Source organism: Tasmannia lanceolata, unplaced genomic scaffold, assembly GCF_043159265.1.
Source record: "Tasmannia lanceolata isolate RefF3 unplaced genomic scaffold, GAP_Taslan_0.1 ptg000012l, whole genome shotgun sequence".
NCBI classification, from domain to species: domain Eukaryota; kingdom Viridiplantae; phylum Streptophyta; class Magnoliopsida; order Canellales; family Winteraceae; genus Tasmannia; species Tasmannia lanceolata.
The window spans coordinates 56,103,237-56,125,637 of NW_027518689.1; the positions used below are offsets into that span (position 1 = coordinate 56,103,237).

Below are 22,401 nucleotides of genomic sequence, written 5' to 3' on the forward strand. Positions count from 1 at the left end.
AGATCTGTCCATTTGATGTTGAAAGAAGGTGAAGTGAAGAGCAGAAAAGAAAAAAATTGAGGAAAATAGGTTGAGGAAGAAAGGATCAGAAGTAGAAATAGCATAAAACTCTATTGCTGCCATTGTCCGTTCTTGAAGCTATGCGAATCTGAGAGAAAAGAAAAGAAAATTCATAGGCCTTTGCCATCAATTTTGGTTGGGATCACAGAGAGGTAATGTACTATATTGGATTTTTGTTCTTTTGGAATAATAGCTTGAAATTTATTCAGGTTTATAGTATTGATCTTGGAATTTATGATAAGTGTTTCAATCTTGCGGCATGATTATGCTAAAGTTATAATTCTAGATGAATTTTCTCTATCTTTTCTTCATTGAATTGATAATTCTGAATTTTGCCTGTCATATGTTCATTCCCGTGGTAGCATGTGTTTATGTTTTTAATTTTTTTTTTTATCCCAAACAAGATTGGAATTTATAGTGTAAAAATCATTTAGCAGCATAAATTAAAAATTATTTCAATAAGGTTACAAAAGTTAGTTTATGGCCTTTTGAGTGCTTTGAGTTATTGAGATAATTGTCATAGAGATTTTGATATAAAAAAAGAGAGAAGAAGATTTTTAATGTAATGAAATACTTATATGTCAATCTTGATCATATATTACATTGTTGAGAGATTTCACAAAATTCAGTATTCTATATCTTATTGGATCAGCTGTGGGCTTTATGATAATGGAAGAAAATTTATGAATTATTCTTACATTGGTTCAGTTATGTTCAGTTTTTGAGGTAATAGGAAGCATATATGTATATGTTCATTTAATTTATATGACACAGTATAGAGGTTTTATAAATGTCTATGCATTGTCTTTGTTCGAGTTCAAATATATATATATATATATATATATATATATATATATATATATATATGTATATATTTATTTATTTTTTGTTCTTTTTGTGCTTTGTATCTTGGGATTTCATTATCTGTAAAGGTTAGCTTTTCATTTCTATACAGTTTGTTTCGCATGCTTGTATCTGTGAGTAAATCTAGAGGCATTATCTTTAATCAAAGAATCCTTGTGTCATGATGGAATATGACTCCCCGGTTTTTCCCCTCCAATATCATTCATGTCAATATGGAAAGTTTTTTTTTTAATATTTGTCTGTTCATGTATGATTATTGATTTAGTCAAACATATTTGGGGGTCAATTCAATTGTGCGTGACTAAATAATAGTTACTGTGTAGCTTAATTCCTCTTCTGTTTCTTAAACTAAGGGTCATGGTAAGTCTTTTTCAGTTTTGTAATATGTCCTTGGTATTCAATTGAGATGTATGGTTGTAGTAGAGAGCAAGGTTGGTTGATGCTAGTATTGTAATGTCTTTATTATTTTCTTAGGTATTTAGAAGTAGATTGATAGATAGTGATACCACCATATTTTATGATGACATCCCTTTGGTTTATTTTATTTGTTTTGGGCTAGAAAATATACGCATTTTATTAATTAAGAGTTCGTAAGTGCCATATCTATTATGTGAGGATGGTGCTAACTAAACAAGTGGTTCTATGATAAGTCTCATTTTCATCGGTTTAGGAAGCTTGTAATGCTCCAATCCGCAGTTGTATCCATTGTCATTTTGCTTTTACAGATTGCAGCTATCATTTCTACACTCCTTGACTATGGCTTTTTATTTGTCTTGAGATGTTTCTTGTTAAGTGTTTCAATCCAATTACTTCATTATTTCTTCTTTATCAAATAGCCTAGGTGGCAATTTCTTTTTATTGTTCGTCTCATATTAGTATTTAAAATATAAATCTGGGAGGTTAATATTATTTTACACTCAACACAATCAGGTTTTGACATAAGCATGATCAATTTGTATATCCTGTTGTGAGGTCCTCTTTAAAACTAATTGGAAATAACAGTGATGTTTCATGACTTCAGAAAATGACAAAATAATTTTTAATAGGATAAAGTCAAGTTCCATCTATTCCAGATCCCATTATGTTGTGACTAAACTAGCTTAGCATAATCTGTGTGTGCATTTGAATCAAGTCCAACCCTATTTTATAACAACTAAATTCTCTTTATTTAACTGAAGTTGAAAAAGAATGCTTTAGGAGAACATAAATAGAATTGATGAGTTCAATAGCATGTTCATGATAAGGTTAAACCATAATGTTTAAGGAAAACATTATTTGGTATCAAAAGTTTTCTTTCCTTTTTATCTTTTGCCTTCTCTCGATTTTGTGTTGATATTTGAGTTTAATAGGGGATATCCTTTTTTATTAGTACTTTGATCTAACCTGAATTTGATCAATTCTGTTTTTAATGCCCAATTGAATGTTGTGTCTGTTAGAATATGAAAAGTCACATTTTTATCTTAATCAGACTCTTGTCAGGTGGTTTACCATGACAAGCAATTAGCCATATCTATTTCACTTATAATTAGATGGTAATAGGCTTTTTGAGATTTTTATGCCTAACCAATACCGATGTAATTCTTTAAGTGTTCATTGGCATTATTTAATCTATATAGATGTTCTGAATCTATTTGTTATTTCACTTTACATCCTTTATGTATTTGTGTCTAGAGGGTAATGGTGTTAAAAATCACTGAGTGCTGGCAATTGGATTGGATAGTTTATGGTGGTTGGAATGAGTTACAAGTTCAATTTGTAGCATCGAACCTTTGATCTTCATCATATTTCATATAAATTAGTTGTAGAATCATATTGATCATCGTTTTAATACGAAATAATATTAGACCCCAATCACTCTTTTATAATTGTAGAATTCTATCATGTCATTTCTTTTCTTCATTGCTTTGTAGAATAAGTTTACTTCATTGTGACAGGGGCGATGAAGGCGCTAGCCCAAGCCCATCCTTAGGGGACTTACCTAGTCTTGATTGCATTCTTTTATTTCTTTTAGAAGACTTACCTAGTCTTAGTAATAATCTCCCTCTCATTTAGAAAGCTTGTCGACATGTACTTTGAAACCATTAGCTCTCTCGTTGCAAGGGCAATGAAAGAGTTATCTAGAGCCCACCCTTTTAGGAGACAAGCTATGTCTCGATAGAAAAGTCATCCATCTTTTGGAGACTGGCTTTGTCTCATTAGTGAGTCATCCATAGGAAGCTTGCTTAGCCTCATCTATAAAACACCCTCATTTAGTTGAGGATCAATTTGATCTAATAGTTACCCTAATCCTTTCATCATTGCAGGGGCAATGATAAGGATACTTGGAGCCCACCTCTGTGTCTAGGAGATTTGCCTGGTCTCACTAGTATCCTTCTTCATCTCTTCTTCTTTTAGGAGACATGCCTTGTCTCATTAGCACCCCCTCTAGAGTTACCAGTTTAGGAGTCAATCCATTAGGATAGGAGTCTGTCCTTAGCTAGAGAGTCGGTCCTATCATCGTAGGGGTTTAAGATTCTATCCAATCTCTCATCCAGTCATGTGATTTTATCCAATCTTGCAAGGTATAGGATGCTGTCCAACCCTTGCAGAGTCGTGATTCTGTCTAATTCCCCTCAAAGCATAGGATGATGTCCAACCTTTGCAGGATATCAGGAGTCTGTACTACCCTTATGATGATAGGATTCTGTCCTCTTGTGTCAAAAACATAAAAAAACATCTGAAAAACTAAAAATCTCAAAAATCTTGAGTCATTAGGAGTAGTTAGGAATTTCTTTCCGAACTACGTTGGCTTGATCCTCTTCCATGAGGTACGTAGTGCAGCCTGGGATCCACATCCCAAGTCCAGCCAAACCTTTAAAAATAAGCATTTCAAATCTTCCAAAAATACAAAACTTCTTGAAAACCTTTTTTTTAAAAAAATCTTCCCCTAGAGTTAGGAGTCTGTCCTAGATATTCGGGGTGTTTTAGAGTTAGGAGTCTGTCCTGATTTGTATTGATATGGTGTGTCATGTCGTGTGAGTGTCCCTACAGTTAGGAGGCCTGGAGTTGATCGGTTAGACATTTAGTCGAACCGATGGCTAGACTAGAAAGCATATAATCAGCCCATGGTTTTCCTTAGAATGCACAGCCTAGATACACATAGGGTATAGAGCCCACCTGCATTAGCTTAAGGCTAACAAACTTGTATTAGTTAGGACATATAGAGAGTCCTAAAAATTACAATTCACTTGAATTTAAGCAATCGTACAAAAAAGCTTTAAAAAACAGTCGAGTCTAGTGGATCGAGTCTAAGATAGCGGTTCTAGATGGTTAGGCATTGTAGTTTAGAATAGGTCATTGAACTACGTTGACTCTGATTCTTCCCGAGGCCGGGATAAGTAGAGCAGCTAGGATGGACGGCCATCTTGGTCCGAGTCAAGTATTGCATTAGAGTTTTAGGATTTGTCTTGTCCAGTTATGTATAGAATTGATTTGTGTTGGGTGTTTTGCTGTGTTTTCTTACTTTCATGTACAGATTATATACCTTTAGCTGTAGCATGCGTATGTTTGCACACCAGAACTCAGACACCAATTAGGTATGTGTGGACCCCCGATCCGAGAGAGACGGGGGGACGGGCCCCACACGAGTCTCTGGATCATCCACGTGAATGGAGAGCTCTACCAAGGAACTCTCGAAAGAAGTGCCCCTCACATCATAAGTGGTGATACAAAGGGTGAGATACCTCTCGATTCGGGGACTAGCCCAGATTCGAGGCGTACCTTAAACAAAGAAGAGTCGTCATCCAAGGAAGGGGGCCCAGGATCCCATACTATGCTCTGTTGCAACGGATAACCAGAGATATAAAATAAGGTTCGTGCCTGGTTACGAATTTGGAAGGTCTGAAGAGCACCTCATCCACCCAAGTGCAAACACCTGGTCTCTTATGCCATTTACTTATTGATTTTGAAGAGTTTTGGGCGAAAGTCATATGAAATGGGAACGAATATCTCCGAGAAGACGTCTATCTAATCATGCATGTCTCGGTGATGCTTAATAAGCACACCTAAAAGAAATGAAATAAGTGTCACCTGAAAATAACTAGGTTATAAATGTCATACCTAATTGATGTCTAAATTCTGGTGTGCAAACACAAGCATGCTACAGCTAAAGGTATAGGATCTGTACATGAAAGTAAGAAAACACAGCAAAATACACAAACACAAATCAACTCTATACATGACTGGACAAGATGAATCCTAAAACTCTAATGCAGGACTTGACTCGGACCAAGATGGTCGTCCATCCCAGCTGCTCTACGTATCCCGGCCTCGGGAAGAATCGGAGTCAACGTAGTTCGATGACCTATTCTAAACTACAATGCCTAACCATCTAGAACCGCTATCCTAGACTCAATCCACTAGACTCGACTGATTTTTAAAGCTTTTTGTACGATTGCTTGAATTCAAGTGAATTGTAATTTTTAGGACTCTCTATATGCCCTAACTAATGCAAGTTGATTAGCCTTAAGCTAATGCAGGTGGGTCCTACATCCTATGTGTAACTAGGCTGTGCAACCTAATGAAAACCATGGGCTGACTATATGATTCCTAGTCTAGCCATCGGTTCGACTAAATGTCTAACCGATCGACTCGAGGCCTCCTAACTCTAGGGACACTCACATAACATGACATACCGTATCAATACCAATCAGGACAGACTCCTAACTCTAGGACACCTCAAATATCTAGGACAGATTCCTAACTCTAGCGAAAGATCTTTTTGAAAAGATTTTGAAGAATTTTTGTATTTTTGGAAGATTTGAAATGTTTATTTTTAAAAAAGTTTGGCTGGACTTGGGATAAAGATCCCAAGCTGCACTACGTACCTCATGGAAGAGGATCAAGCCAACGTAGTTCGGAACAGACTTTCCTAACTACTCTCTAAGACTCGAGACTTTTGAGACTTTTGGTTTTTCAGATTTTTTTGATGTTTTTGGAAATTTTGACACAAGAGGACAGAATCATATCATCATAAGGGTAGGACAAACTCCTGATATATCGCAAAGGTTGGACAGCATCCTATGCTTTGCGGGGGAATGAACAGAATAACAACTCTGCAAGGGTTGGACAGCATCCTATACCTTGCAGGAGCGGATAAAAATCACATGACTTGAAAAGAGGTTGGACAGAAATCTAATCCTTATGATGATAGGACTGACTCCTGAAACTGAAGGACTGACTCTCTAGCTAAGGAGAGATTCCTATGCTAATGGAAAAGACTTTCTGGCTAAGGACAAACTCCTATTTTAGGTGCTAACGAGACATGGCATGTCTCCTAGGGATGGACTCACTAATGAGACAAAGCTTGTCTCTAAAAGATACAACTTTCTCTGCATGAGACATAGCCTGTCTCCTTGAGAGTAAATTTTTCTACGAAACAAAGCATGTCTCTCTAAAAGGGTGTGACTTTATTTATACGAGACATAGCTTGTCTCCCTAAATGGGGGCTCTAGATGACTCTTTCATTGCCCTTGCAATGATAAGGCTCCTAATGTCTTAAGGGATATACATCTAAAAGACTTGGGCAAGTCTTTTGAATAGAAGAGGGGAGTGCTACTTGGACTGAGCAAATCCCCTAAGGATGGGCTTGGGCTATCGCCTTCATCGCCATGGCTATGTCAATTCTATCTGTAAAAAATAAAAATAAAAATAAAATAGACATTGAATAATGAAGTGACTCCCACAACGAGAACGATACGAGCTGAAACGAGAATCCTTAGTAAACAGTGCAAAACCTCTAATTACTCTCCTGAGAACTTTGATGAAAATTGCCATATGGGTGACAAAAATGAAAATTTCTAAAAGAACAAGCCTAAGGTTGCTGATAGAAATCATTTGATGAGCTCAAAACCTACTCGATTGCACCATAAAGAAGTCATAAGGGGAAAAAGATCATTTGAGAAACAAACCCAATATATTTTTCTAAACGGGCAGAGTCTCACTAATAAATTGGAGCATGGAATAACATAAGGAGGTCACTTTTCTTACTAGGACCTGCACATGAGAATTTCTAAAGCATATGCTCCTAAATTTTTATCAATAGAGAAACAAAATCAAAGGACAAACAAAGATTGCACTATGCGGATATGTCACACACTGAGCATGTTAATAAAGCCAACAACAATCATGTTCAACAGTAAATAATATCATTAACTTGTGCTCTAAAGTAATGGACTCGCCTAATGCAAGGGTATGGGTAAGGACAGCAGCCACACTCCCATCACAAGATTTAAGGGTTGCCATTATCAAAGAGGTATGGGCTACCATTAGCAAAATAGTGTGGGGCTGCCATTATTAAAAAGGTTAGGGCTGCCATTAACAAAATGCTGTGGGGGCTGCCATTATCAACTATGTGAGGAGTGTGAAGGCTGCAAAGCTAGCTCAATTTGGGTTCTCGAATGTAGTGAATCTAAATTTCAATGAGACCAAGAACTTGAAATAAGAGAAGCAGATTGAATAAAAGCAGTTCTAAAAATGGGAATAAAAATAATTATTTAGATTAACAGAATTAAGAGCAAGGACCTAAACACCATAAAAATTGCATGTTCATTTCAGGGCAGACCTACACTATTCAAGCACATCAAGTCTTCACTATTTAATAATCTAAACAATATAAAACCACCTTATAAGGTGATCCAAACCGTTCACCTTATTTGGGATGCCTTGATGCAAGCCATGAAAAACCTTCCCTATGAGATGATCCTAACTGCCCAACCTAAGGTCATTTTTTTAACATGATCATAACCATGAGATTTATTGGCGTTTCATTACCAGGCTATGTGATTCAAATCCCAAGTTAAGGTCAAAATCATCTCATGAAGGATAAGCTAGGTATACTCAATCCTACTCTATGGCCAAAAAAATGAACAACTTAGATCACTCAAACGACATGTCTGACTGTATTTTGAAATGCATGTGTTTAATAATACCCTATGTGATTTTTAGAACGGTCTCAACCTGTTGAGTCAATTGCAGATCTACTCAAAACAAGCCTTGACTATTAAATCAAAGTAACAGGCCTTTACTCTCAAATATTCTACTAGAAATCACAATAGCATTCCACTCTATAAAAATTGTAAAAAGAAAAACCAGAAGAAATTAAGAAGGAACTCTTACCTGGAAAAGTAATGGTGTTCTAGAAGGCTAGGCTTTCAATAGAGACCGTCATATACTCCTTCAACAGAAAATGACCACCATTGGATTAGGCAAAACAATCGAGGGAATCGCAACCAAATCTAATGGACATCGTCGGAGGATCAAGTGATATCGATTTAGTATGACGGTTCACCAAACTCTTACACATCACTGGACGGATGGCATGCGACCGAAGCAGGTTTGAAGATTATTTGACTTAATGCCAAAATAGAAACAGGTTAAGGAAAATGAAGATCGCTATTTCACTTTCTCAGGCTATTCCCAGTGGAAAAACTATTCTCAATGATCTCTTGCCAGGAAAACTTATGACAATCCACAAAAAGCTTTTCTATACTTAATTCATTCCTTCAATTCTCAGAATACAGTAACCTCCGATCAAATACCGACAAAGAATAAACAAAAACTCCATTAGATCTCAGCCGATCTACTCTGCAAATCCCTCTCCTAGCTCCCTGCTGCTCTCTCTCTGATTCTACCTCTCCATTCTCTTTTTAGATCTCTCTTTCCTCTCTAGATCTATCTCCTCCCTGATAAAAGCTCTCTATTGACAGCAAGATGATGACTTAAAGAGGATAATGGCAGAGATGTAAGAGAGGTTGGGGTAATCGGAGCTTGAAGTTTAAATCGGAGAAATGATTGAAAACAGTTGGATTCCAGCAAGGTCACCGGAATCCATGGAGGTTTGAGCTGGATCTAGAGTTTAAAGTTCAAGGAAAATGGTTTTACAATCACAAATCCAGCCAATAAGGATCAAAGGATGAGGGAATTAACCAAAGCAAAGAAGGTAGTGGTGATGTGTGGCACTTCGGCGGTCGGATCTCCGGCAAGATCTTGCCGGAGAAGAAGGCTAGGGTTTGTAAAAAAAATCCAAGATCCCCTTTCTCTCTCCTTTCCTCTCTCTTTCTCTAAGATTACAATGAAAACCCTCCTCTCTTTTTTTTACAGATGAAGCTTAAGTTGGTATTTATAGGTGATTTTTGGGTTCAATATAGGCACTACAAAAAATGATGGGCGCACCTTTTGCGCAAAAATTGATAAGCGCGCCACCGAATCGTGTCCCGTTCTGCTCCAGGCCGTGACCCTTCCAGGATAATTCACCCCCCTTTCTGGTTTACACTACGGACACTCTCCCATCTCGTTCGCTAGGCAAACGCGCTCGGAATTCGACGAAATTTTGTAGGGACCTAGATGGGATCCTAAGCTAGCTTAGGGTGAATTTTGGGACCCTAATTCATTCATTTGATAGGATTTTGCTCAAACTTGGAAGGTTTAGGGTACGGTCAAAATGGGGTGTCTACAGTATGACACTCATAACTTAGATATTCTTAGGCGACACTTCTTTCATTTCTTTTATGTGTGCTTATTATTCATCTCCGAGACATGCATGATTAGATAGACGTCTTCTCGGAGGTATTCGATCCCATTTCATATGACTTTCGTCCAAAACTCTTCAAAATCAATAAGTAAATGGCATAAGAGACCAGGTGTTTGCACTTGGGCGGATAAGGTGCTCTTCGAACCTTCCAAATTCGTAACCACGCATGAACCTTCTTTTCTATATCTCTGGTTATCCATTGCAACAGAGCATAGTATGGGATCCAGGGCCCACTTCCTTGGATGTCGACTCTTCTTTGTTTAAGGTACGCCTCGAATCCGGACTAGTCCTCGAATCGAGAGGTATCTCACCTTATATCGCCACTCATGCTGTGAGAGGCATTCTTCTTTCGAGAGTTCCTTGGTAGAGCTCTCCATTCACGTGGATGATCCTGAGACTCGTGTGGGCTCGTCCCCCGCCTCTCTCGGATCGGGGTCCACAGGATCAGAGTCGACGTAGTTCGGTGACCTAAACTAAGCTATATGCCTAAGACATCTAGGACACCGATCTAAACTAGAAGGACTGTTTCAACAGTTTATGAGAGATTATTTAATTCAAGTGAGTAACTTATATTATCCTAGGACTTCGTCTAAGATGCTATATGGTCCTATCTAAGTGCAAGACATCCCCTTAGACTAATGCAGGTGAACCTACATCCTAGGTTAACTAGGCTTGTCCTATGGGAAAATGGTTAACTAATGTAACTAAATCTATGGCCCAATTGCTATCAATAACAATCGGCCTTGATGAGGCTGGACTCCTAACTCTAGAACACCCTAAAACCTAGATCGTGATGTAAGGATTCCTAAAGAGAGCTCTAAAGGTTCCTACGAAATGATACCATAATCCAACGGTTCCAAAATGACTTAAACATTGATTAATCCAACTCAATTTATTAAGTTACTGATTTTCGGTTCTCTTAAGAGTTCCTAATGTGTAAAATTTAAGAAAAATCTAAGGCTCTAAGGGTTAACAAGTTTCTTGCTTAGGCTCCACTCATGGAAGGAAATCGTGCTTTCTACACTTATACAATTTGGCATATAAGTTATAATATCTTATTGCCTAGCATATTCTCAGGATTTTCGTGGACAACGACCTCAGAGCCAATAACATATTATAACTTAGATACTTAAACCGTACAAGATAGATCGCAATTGCTAAACGATTATGAGTACAACCCACCCACCTAAAAGACCTAGAAAAGAAAGTTTTCAAAGGAAGTTGTAGACTTTTAAGGTTTATGTTTAAGTTCCTTAAGGATTAGATGCATATTGAGAAATTAAGATGTTCAAAACTTTTGTGACTTTTGAATTTAAATTGGATTTTTAATAGATTTATCAATTTCAGACCAGATTGTGATTTTACAAAGCAACATATACCAATTCTATTCCAATTTGACGCAAATTTTTATAGAAATTCAATAATGATAAAATATGATATTCAGGAAATTTTCAGGATTTTGGGAATTAAAATAAATCTTTTATAAGGTTTTTTCTAAATTTGAGCACGTGGTAAATTTACAAAGCAACATATATAAATCCTATTCTAATTTGATCAAATATTTTACAGAAATTATATATTAATATTATGAGCCTACAGTAAAAATTCCATCAATTTGTATTATGATTTACCACCAATTAAAAATCAGAAAAAATCTGAAAATGCTGAAAGAAAAACCAAAAACACATCAATTCTAATCCTAAAATCATGAAAAATTCACAAAAGATCAAATATGGATCTTATTATTATTTTTTTCCAAATTTTAACTTCATAAGATTAGAATTTAATCAAAAAAATCAAATTTTATTGGAAACATAGCCACTCTATGCGCAAAACGAAGTTGTGATTTTAAAACAATGAAGAAAATTAATTTTTCAAAATTTTCTTCTACAAAAACTCTTAAATATTTATAAGATATTATTCTGGAAAGTTTTGTGATTTTTCAAACTCATTTAATATTTATTCGAAATTTAATATTTATTCGAATTAAAACAGACCTTAAATCAATTAAAAATTATAAAATATATTTAAAAAATTGTGCAAATTTTTGAGTGATCTGGAAATAGTAAAAAACTACTGGAGTTAAAATTTCAGCCAATTCCGACATGTTTTGCTATAGATTTGATATTTTCATCAAAAAATTACTCTTTTCTCAGCAATTGCTCGAAGAACGATGTAGGCATCAAAATGAGCAAATCTTGGCTGGAAATTTAGATTTTCAGAAATTTTTAATTATGTTTTAATCTCAGAAAGAATCTGATTTGAAAAAAACTATTGATTCAAACCACTTGCTTTAAAAATCGGATTTAAACCTATATCGAAAGAGCTTTGAAAGAAAATTGATTTTTAAATCATAGAAAATTAATTTTTCAGCAAAAATCTGAATTTAAAATGAATATGATTAATATTAGATCATGTTAAAATTTCATCCAAAAATACATCCATATGCATCATATATGAAAGAAAACCTAAAAACCTAACCTAACATGTTTTTTCTAGTTCCTAGTTTTCAAGAGAGACGAATACTAACCGTTGATCGCTTTTCCTTGTCTCTATGGCTGGTACTCCAAGATATACACTTTGACCAGCCCTTAATAAACCTTAGAAAAATCGAAGGTCGAAGAATTATAACCCCAAATTGAAGCATGTTGAAGAGGAGAAGAAGATATCCAAGTATGCTTTAATGGAGCCCACTTGAAAGTGATGAATTATGGCCCAAATAGTGTGAGGACAGATTTTTTTTGAAATGGGGGAGTGTTGTACGAATTTCAAGAGAGATTTTGAGTTTGGGTGATATTGTTTATATAGAAAATGATTAGGGTTCGCAAATGATAGGTTGTTTCCATTGTGTAGAGTCATTCTTTTAGTTAGTTTCCTTATTTACACACTAAGCTTCATTTTCTCTTAGTTTTCAAATTAATTTAAATTCTAATTGTGATTCCTTGCAAGCCAAGGCATACTATTTTGCATAAGGTAGATCTTTCAAGACTCTTCTAGAAGCTCTCACACAGTGAAATAGCATATATATGAAAGATTCCAGTCCAAAAAAGATTATCCAACGTTGGAGCTCATTTTTGAACTATTTAGGGGCAGAATTAAGAAAAGTCATAAAGTAGAAAGTTGTAGATCTTTTTGAGCCGTTCAAAACAAGTATAATTACAAAGTTTCTGGATAAGTAGGTAAAAAGTTATGGCCATTTTAGTAACCTGACCATATTAGCCCTTTCTAATTACAACTATTCCTTTCTTTTTCTCTTTATTATTTTTTTCCAAAACAAATATGATGTCAACACCCACTGTAACGCCCCGGATTTTTTTAGAAATACCAACTCGGTGCGTAGAAGAATATTACATCATCTTTCTAAAAAACGTTCATTATTCCCAAGATCTCAAATACAACAACTACGTTTAGAGGGTTTACAGAAATTAGGTCTAACTTATTACATCTTAATTCAAGACATAGTTGATACATATTTAAAACATATTTGTCCTTTAGAACAGTTCTGGATTCAACTCTAGCATTCCTCATCTTTCATCTATACTTCACCTGGGGGTTGGAACAATAAAACAAGGAAAAAGGGGTGAGCTCAAATAGCCCAGTAGGGTATAAACAACAAGTGATGTAGAATTGTCAAGCTCATAAGAACATGATATTTTGCAGAGCTCATAAGAACATGATATTTTGCAGATAGGACATCTCACATTATAAACATGGAAAGAAAGAATAAGCACAACATACTTTCCAAACGTATAGAGAAAACTTACAGAACTTGATATCAAGAAGAATTATATATATAGACTTCATTAAGCATAGATGCTTTCATTCATAGCCATATCTCGGCCCATTCATAGCCATACCTCGGCTCATAATCCTCTAGATTTACACTCTCTAGAGTCGTCTTTACCCACGTGCACATGGAGGACTATAACGCGTCCACCCGTCATCATATCATAACTCAGTCCGTATTCAAAATTAGGGTATCACAAGATAAACCCTAAACATAAACATATCTCACGGAAACAAGTTTCGAGGATACAAAATAGAATTATAGCTTTATCAGTAAAATCATTTATCTGAAAGGAATGGGGTCTGAAAGAAAGGATCCCCCTTGGATTCTCATCAGTTGTGGATCTTAGAAGGATAGAAACTCTTATAGCAATTGCGTATAAAGATAATCAAAGAATATGAACTATTCACATCCAGTATATCAAAAGAGAATCAATGGAGAAAACTCTTACATATAGCAAAAGAGAATCAATGGAAGAAAACCCTTACATATAGCAAAAGAGAATCAATGGAAGAAAACCCTTATATATAGCAAAAGAGAATCAATGGAAGAAAAACCCTTACAACCCTTACATATAGTTTTCCGGTCACAGGTTTGTTTGAGCTTACACCTTGGAGTGGATAACCTGTAAATATATTCTAATTTAATCAAATTCATGTTTTAAGGCAGTGTCCTTTCTGTCCAGGTAATGTCCATCTATGTCCAAAATAATGTTCCCTGTGTTCAGTGTTCTTTCTATTAAATTTTTAAGATCATGGGGCCCAGCATGCACTATTCATATGGACCCCACATGTTACTATTCATGTGGACCCCACAGGTTACTATGCTCAGCAGTTCACCATTCTTTGATTTAGTTTATTTCTTGGCTACTATGCTCAGCAGTTCGCCTTTCTTTGATTAAAGTTTACTTTACGGTTACTATGCTAGCATTTCACCATTCAAATAAGATGATAAAACTTGCATAATCTATAGCGAGTTATCGCCTCTTATGCATGCTTTATCCTAATATTTACATAGGTGGTAGAACCAACCATATTACCCATAATAAATATTTTAACTATCTATATGAAAGACTTACCTTGGTAGTGATGAAGTGGATTTCCTTTTCCTTTTCCTCTCTCTCTTTTTCCCTCTTTCTCTTACTCTTTCTTCTCTGAATTTTTTTAGCACTACTAGAGTTTGTCGAAATAACAAAATGAGAGCCTCTATTTATAGATACTACATTCTTAAATTCACAACTACGCTCTTAAATGCTTCTCTTAAATGCTTTTACAAAAATATAGGAATAGTAAAGGTATAAATAAATGAATAGTAAAGGCTGCTTGAATAGTAACAGGATGATTAATATTATTTAATTATTATTTTCGTCGGTGAAGCGCAACTACTCATTAATGATAGTGGTTGTGGAGTGACCCGCTTAACCAATGAGTTAATGAAAGTGGTTGCGGTGTGTCCTTCTGGTAGTGGTTCCCACTAGTGTTGGGTCCCGCTATTTGTGGGTCCTGCTTGTTATGGGTCCCACTGGTGGTAGGACCCGCTTGTGTGGGGCCTGCTGATGTGGGACCCGCTTGTGTGGGGCCCGCTAATGTGGGACCCACTGTTGGTGGGACCCGCTTGTGAATAGTACTCGGTGGGTCCTACTGTGAATAGTAATTTTGAACAGTTTATCTCAATAGTGAACTTGCATAGTATTTCTGCATAGTAATCTTACGTAGTATTTCTGCATAGTAATCTTGCATAGTGATTATTGTGAATAGTAATTATGAATAGTGACTATTGATAATTTTTAATATGTGTAAGTATCTACTTATTTTTAGTTGACATCTGAGACGGTGGTTTAGTGGTAGGAAGTCGTTCAATCCTCGCTCAGCATTGGGTTCGAATCGCGTACGCGCCATTATGCCAGATGTCCTCATGCCCGATTAACTCGGGGAAAAATGAGTAATGGCCGATGATTACCCACCTATGAGGCCATTTTTATTTATTTGTATATATATATATATATATATATATATATATATATATATATTTTACCGGTTATTACACCCACCTCACCCCATGTTGGACGTCCAACTAAGTGGGCTACCCATATAGGCTCCCAACCATGTGGGCCAACCCACATGGGCCTCCTACATGGGCTTTTGTCCAATGGGTCTTTTTAAAGTGTTTTTTGGATTTTTTAAATAAAATTTCATTAAATTCAAACTTTTTTATGAATGAACCCAACCCAAACACATGGTCGAGCCATCCTTTATAGGAAAAGCAATTTTTCGGACCAAAATGCCCCTATTTGACCCATACACCTAAAAGCGACTAAAATGACCTCAAATTAGATTGCCCTCAAAGGAAAAAGTTAAAAATGGAAAGTCTTCATAGTCAAACTTAAAAAATAACAAGTTTTTAATTTTGTTTCTTTTGGCGGACGATATCAAACAAGACCATTTAGCATTCCCTGAAAATGCCCTCGACACACGAAATTTTCAAATCAAGTGAAACCCCTGAGAAATTCTAAATTTAGCATGTTTTCCAAAATTCATTTAATTACTCAAGATTTCTCAGACACAACTCGGGGATCAAATTGGACATACTGAAAATGACCAAATTACCCCTGTAGTGCAAAAATTGATGAAAAATATGGAAAATCCTGAGAAATTCCCAAAATAGCAGGTTTTGCTACTTGATCGGAAACTTGAATCTTCATCTTCCGGAGGCCAATGGAACCCCCTAGAGACTTTTAGGATTGCGAATCAACTTCAAAACTCCTTAAAAATGCAAGAATACCTAATCTAATGCGGAAGACCGACTCAAGACTCGATGAAACTTCCGAATCTCTTGCTTTTCAAAGCGTAGCAAAATGGGAGTGTCTACACCTAGTGAGCACCTGAGTGGCAATCTGATGCTGCAGTTGGCTATGGCTTGGGCTGGGGTAGAATAAGATTTGCCTGGAAAAAAAGATTTGTAGTTAGAAAGAGAGGAAAAGATAATTGTAGAGATGAGAGGGAGAGGGCGGGGAGAAAGAGCAGGAGTCATACTATGATAGAAGATGCTGTTGAAAAGAGATACTAAGAGAGCCTTAGAATTAGGGGTGCAACTCGGGTCGGGTTGGATCGGGTTGAGGCCAACCCTAACCTAACCCGATATAGCATTCCCTAGACCCTAACCCAACCCAACCTGAGCCTCAGTTTGAGGATGGTCAACCCTAACCCAACCAGCCTCTAAATCTCTCAACCACAACCCAACCAATCTAACCTGAAATTGGGTGGGGTTGATTTTGGTTCATATAAGCCCAATGGTTTCCACCTTGGCATTCCCATCTTATTTTGATGATTCCAATACACAAGTGATTTATGATCACTAATGTGTTTGATTGTCTAAGTTGTAGATCACATTGGTGCTAAGACAACATTGCTTGGATTGAGGCCAAGAAGATCTCATTGGACCACATCATGAAGGCCAAAGACATCGAAGTCAAAGACAAATGAAGACTTGAAGAATCCATTGAAGATCAAAGTCATATTTAGATTATAAAAGATCTAATCTTAGTTTTAGATTTTACAGGCATAATTAAGTAAATAAACACATACCCTAAATATATAAGAGATTGTCCTTGTGGTGTTCCAACACCTTGGAACCCTCATAGCAATCCCATCTTGGTGTTAAGTTGGAAGCCTAAAAACAAGAAATGAAAATCTGCATGAAATAGGCTTCTCGGAACTCCGAGAGAAATTCTCGGAACTCCGAGAATTCTCGGAACTCTGAGAAATGGTCAAGTAGACTTTTTTCCAACTTTTGTTTGTATTCCCGGAACTCCGAGAACTACAACGGTCGGATTTTTAGCCGTTGCGATTTTTTCAGGAATTACAACAATGCCATTGAACGGTCATATTTTGGTTTTCCTATATATATGGGCATTCTAAACTTCAAGACCATGAATCCTAACACCATTAAACTCCATTTGAACATCCAAAGAGTGAATCAAAACTTGATTATGCCTCTCATCCTCTAAAGCTTAGGATTTGGATCATAGGCTAAATTTGTACATCTTCTACATTTTGTAAACCCTTGTGAGGGATTTTTTGTTCTTTCTTTCTTACTCAAAGAACTTGTATTGGGCGAGTGTTCGGAGAAGCGTAGCCCACTCTCCGTGGTGAAGATTGCCATCAAGGTTAAAGGTAATCGGAATTTGTAATCGGCACCGATCTTCGTCGAAGTTAAGAAGATCACATAGTGAAGCCATCAACGCGTTTGGTTGGTGGAGTGGAGTAGGCCTCGCGTTTGGAGGACCGAACCACTTTAAATCTCGGGTGCAATCTCTCTTACTCTTGCTCTTTATTTGCATTTGCACTTTTGATTTAACTTGTGTCCTTGAATTTTATTGTTGATCTCTTAATTTCCAAAATTGGGTTTGAGTTTTCAAAAGAGTTAAAACTTGTTAGCAACCTAATTTCTCACTCCTCATAAGTTGCTGTACTCGGGACCACCCTTGGAATTTCACTTGGTATCAGAGCAAAGGCTCTTAAAATATTTTCTTTCTATAAATCTTTGGAAAAATTTTCTTTAAAAATTTCAACAAGGGAAAGATCATAAGATCTTTGGCAACTTTCTAATTATGAAATGGCGGATAGAAATAGAACCGGACTTCCGGAGGGCCATTCCACAACTAGACATCCCTTCTTTAATGGGTCCAACTATGGACATTGGAAGACAAGGATGCGCATCTATCTTCTTTCGATAGATGTGGAACTTTGGCACATTGTTGAGAATGGATACATGTTGCCTTCCAAACCATTTGAAGAATGGAATGTCGTAGAAAAAAGGCATGCAAATTTAAATTACAAAGCCATAAATTCCTTGTTTTGCGCCCTATCTACGGAGGAGTTTAATCGAGTTGCTCTTTTTAATTCCGCCAAGGTTATTTGGGATACACTTGCCATTACCCATGAGGGAACATCTCAAGTTAAGGATTCCAAAATAAACTTGTTAAAGAGCAAATATGAAATGTTTAGAATGGATCAAAACAAAAATATTTTCGAAATGTATACCCGTTTTTCTTAAATTTCTAATGAACTAGCAAATCTTGGTAAATCTTCTCCTACTGATGAGCTTGTGAGTAAGTTGCTTAGGTCTCTTCCTCCATATTGGGATCCAAATGTAACCGCCATACAAGAATCAAAGAATCTCAAGACGCTAACCATGGAGAAGCTTGTAGGATCTCTCATCACCCATGAGATGCTCCTCACTAGCCGACAAGAGGAGAAGAAGCCGAAAGAGAAAGAAAAAGAGAGTCGATCTCTAGCTCTAAAAGCCTCCAAAGCGAACTCATCATCCTCTAGCGAGGCAGATAGCGATGAAGACGAAGCTTTAAGGAAATTTAAAAGCTTATGGAGAAAGAAACATAAAAAGGATAAAATGAAGAAGAAATAAGAAAGTGAAGTAGAAGGAGGAATAAGGTGCTATAATTGCAAGAAGACCGGACACAAAAGACCGGATTGCCCACTTCTCAAGTCATCTTCCTCAAAATACAAGGGAAAGAAGGAATGGAAGAGGCACAAGGCTCTTGCCGCCGGTTGGGATGCTTTGAGCACCTCGGGCAAAAGCTCAAGCGAAGGGGAAGAAAATAAAAAGTATGATCTTTGCTTCATGGCACTCACCCATGAAGATGAGGTAAATTCAAACCCCTCTTGTAATTCATCAAGTAGTGATAGTGAAAAAATATCTTATGATGAATTGTGCAATACCTTGCATTGTCAAATTGCAAAAACTAAAGTTCTTAAAAAATCTATTTCAAAATTAGAAAATGAACTTGACTTTTTGAAAAATGAATCATCCTCTTCCATATCAAAATCTCAAGCACAAATTGAAATTTTTAAACTTGAGATTAAAACCCTTACGGGTTGTTTGGATGAGAAAACTTGCCAAATTCAAAATGTGGCAAGCTCTTCCAAATCTTATGAAGATAATACAAATGATTTTCTAAATCAAATAACACATCTTCATAATGAAAATGAAAGATTAAGATTATGTCTCCATGGTTTCCTAAACGGTGACAAAATTATTGACATAATCTTGAGGAAAGCTAGTCATAGACCTGATCATGCCTTTTATGATAGGACTAGCTTATCTAACCCTCATGTTAGATGCCATTATTGTGGAATAAATGGTCATTACCAATTCCAATGTGCATCTAAGATTAGGGATAGAGGTGGATCCAAGAAAGCTTGGATTCCCAAAGCCCCCATATGATTTTCATCATATGTGCTTAGATTAGGGGCTAATGTTTAAAATTGAATATCTTTTTCAAAGTTAATTAAATATCCCCTCATATGTTGAATGAAAATTCTAAATAGGGGGAGTTCTAGGTTTGTCTTTTTCCTTGAAAAAGGGGGAGCTTTAAATTGAATATTTCATCCCTTTGTTTCTCTTTTACCCCAATCTTTTTTATTGATGCCAAAGGGGGAGAGAATTCTAGTATAAGGAAAATATGAATGCTTTTATTGGAAAATCTCTTGTGCTTGTCATCATCAAAAAAGGGGAGATTGTAAGCCCAATGGTTTCCACCTTGGCATTCCCATCTTATTTTGATGATTCCAATACACAAGTGATTTATGATCACTAATGTATTTGATTGTCTAAGTTGTAGATCACATTGGTGCTAAGACAACATTGCTTGGATTGAGGCCAAGAAGATCTCATTGGACCACATCATGAAGGCCAAAGACATCGAAGTCCAAGACAAATGAAGACTTGAAGAATCCATTGAAGACCAAAGTCATATTTAGATTGTAAAAGATCCAATCTTAGTTTTAGATTTTAGAGGCATAATTAAGTAAATAAACACACACCCTAAATATATAAGAGATTGTCCTTGTGGTGTTCCAGCACCTTGGAACCCTCATAGCAATCCCATCTTGGTGTTAAGTTGGAAGCCTAAAAACAAGAAATGAAAATCTGCATGAAATAGGCTTCTCGGAACTCCAAGAAATGGTCCAGTAGACTTTTTTCCAACTTCTGTTTGTATTCCCGGAACTCCGAGAAATATTCTCGGAACTCCGAGAACACTACAACGGTCGAATTTTTAGCCGTTGCGATTTTTCCAGGAATTACAACAATGCCATTGAACGGTCATATTTTGGTTTTCCTATATATATGGGCATTCTAAACTTCAAGACCATGAATCCTAACACTATTAAACTCTATTTGAACATCCAAAGAGTGAATCAAAACTTGATTATGCCTCTCATCCTCTAAAGCTTAGGATTTGGATCATAGGCTAAATTTGTACATCTTCTACATTTTGTAAACCCTTGTGAGGGATTTTTTGTTCTTTCTTTCTTACTCAAAGAACTTGTATTGGGCGAGTGTTCGGAGAAGCGTAGCCCACTCTCCGTGGTGAAGATTGCCACCAAGGTTAAAGGTAATCGGAATTTGTAATCGGCACCGATCTTCGTCGAAGTTAAGAAGATCACATAGTGAAGCCATCAACGCGTTTGGTTGGTGGAGTGGAGTAGGCCTCGCGTTTGGAGGACCGAACCACTTTAAATCTCGGGTGCAATCTCTCTTACTCTTGCTCTTTATTTGCATTTGCACTTTTGATTTAACTTGTGTCCTTGAATTTTATTGTTGATCTCTTAATTTCCAAAATTGGGTTTGAGTTTTCAAAAGAGTTAAAACTTGTTAGCAACCTAATTTCTCACTCCTCATAAGTTGCCGTACTCGGGACCACCCTTGGAATTTCAGTTCACCTTTGGCCAAACAAAAAAAATACAATAACCCAAAGAAAATCAAGATAAAAAATAGAGGACGGAGGTCCGGTTCGGGTCGGGTCAGGTTGCCAAGGTCTCAACCCTAACCCAGCCCAAAATTAAGTCAGGTTGGCTTTTCCCAGCCCTAAGCCAACCTGACCCGAGGAAATGCCAACTCAACCCAAGAAAAATTCGAGTTGAACCTGTCAGATTCGGGTTGAACCAGACCCAAGTTGCACCCCTACTTAGAATAAATGGGAAAGGAGATACTGAGAGAGCTTTAGAATTAGGGGTGCAACTCCTAACCCAACCCGAGATAGCATTCCCTCAACCCTAACCCAACCTGAGCGTCGAAATCTCTCAACCACAACCCAACCAATCTAACTTGAAATCAGGTCGGGTTGGTTGTGGTTCACCTTGGGCCAAACAGAAAAAATATAATAACCTAAAGAAAATCAAGATAAAAAATAGAGGACGGAGGTCCGGTTCGGGTCGGGCCGGGTTGCCAAGGCGTCAACCCTAACCCAACCCAAAATTAAATCAGGTTGGCTTTTCCCAACCCTAAGCCAACCCGACCAGAGGAAATGCCAACTCAACCCGAGCAAAATTCGGGTTGAACCCAACCCAAGTTGCACCCCTACTTAGAATAAATGGGAAAGGAGATACTGAGAGAGCCTTAGAATTAGGGATGCAACTTCTAACCAAACCTGAGATAGCATTCCCTCAACCCTAACCCAACCAAACTAACCCGAAATTGGGTCGGGTTGGTTCCGGTTCACCTTGGGCCCAAAGAAAATCAAGATAAAAATAGAGGAGGAGGTCCGGTTTGGGTCGGGTCGGGTTACCAAGGCCTCAACCCTAACCCAACCCAAAATTAAATCAGGTTGGCTTTTGTCAACCCCAAGCCAACCCAACCTGAGGAAATGTCAACTCAACCCAAGCAAAAATCAGGTTGAAACCCTCAGGTTCAGGTTGAGCCCGAACCAAGTTGCACCCATACTTAGAATAAATGGGAAAGTCTTTATGGGAGTTTACTGTTAAATGGGGAGATTAGAGCATCCCAAAATCTTGACATTCATAGGCCCACCCTTAGTGGCTAGAATTGTTCATCAAGTGGGCCCCTCAAATGTGCATGGTGTGAATAAATGGGAAAGTCTTAATGGGAATTTACTATTTAATGAGGAGATAAGAGCTTCCCAAAATCTTGACATTCATAGAGCCCACTCTTAATTACGTTCGAGATATTGTGATAAGGATGGACTTTTTTAATCAGAAAGATAGGGAGATAATTTTGCTAGAGGAATAGTTGGCGTAAAAAGGAGTGAAATTGTGTGTGAAGAGAGAGAGAGAGAGAGAGAGAGAGAGAGAGAGATTCAGGA

At 37.0% G+C, this 22,401-nt stretch overlaps 1 long non-coding RNA gene across 1 annotated transcript in view; it reads right to left on the reverse strand.

Moving 5' to 3' along the window:
- Nucleotides 1-9,046, reverse strand: part of LOC143887464 (uncharacterized) — a 100,737-nt gene extending 91,691 nt beyond the window's left edge. Inside the window, exons 1-3 of the long non-coding RNA XR_013254195.1 lie at nt 8,482-9,046; nt 8,263-8,313; nt 8,080-8,137 (exon numbers count right to left, since the gene is read on the reverse strand). This is a non-coding gene — a long non-coding RNA (uncharacterized LOC143887464). The remainder of the gene's footprint in view (nt 1-8,079; nt 8,138-8,262; nt 8,314-8,481) is intronic.
- Between the last annotated feature and the right edge of the window lie 13,355 nt (nt 9,047-22,401).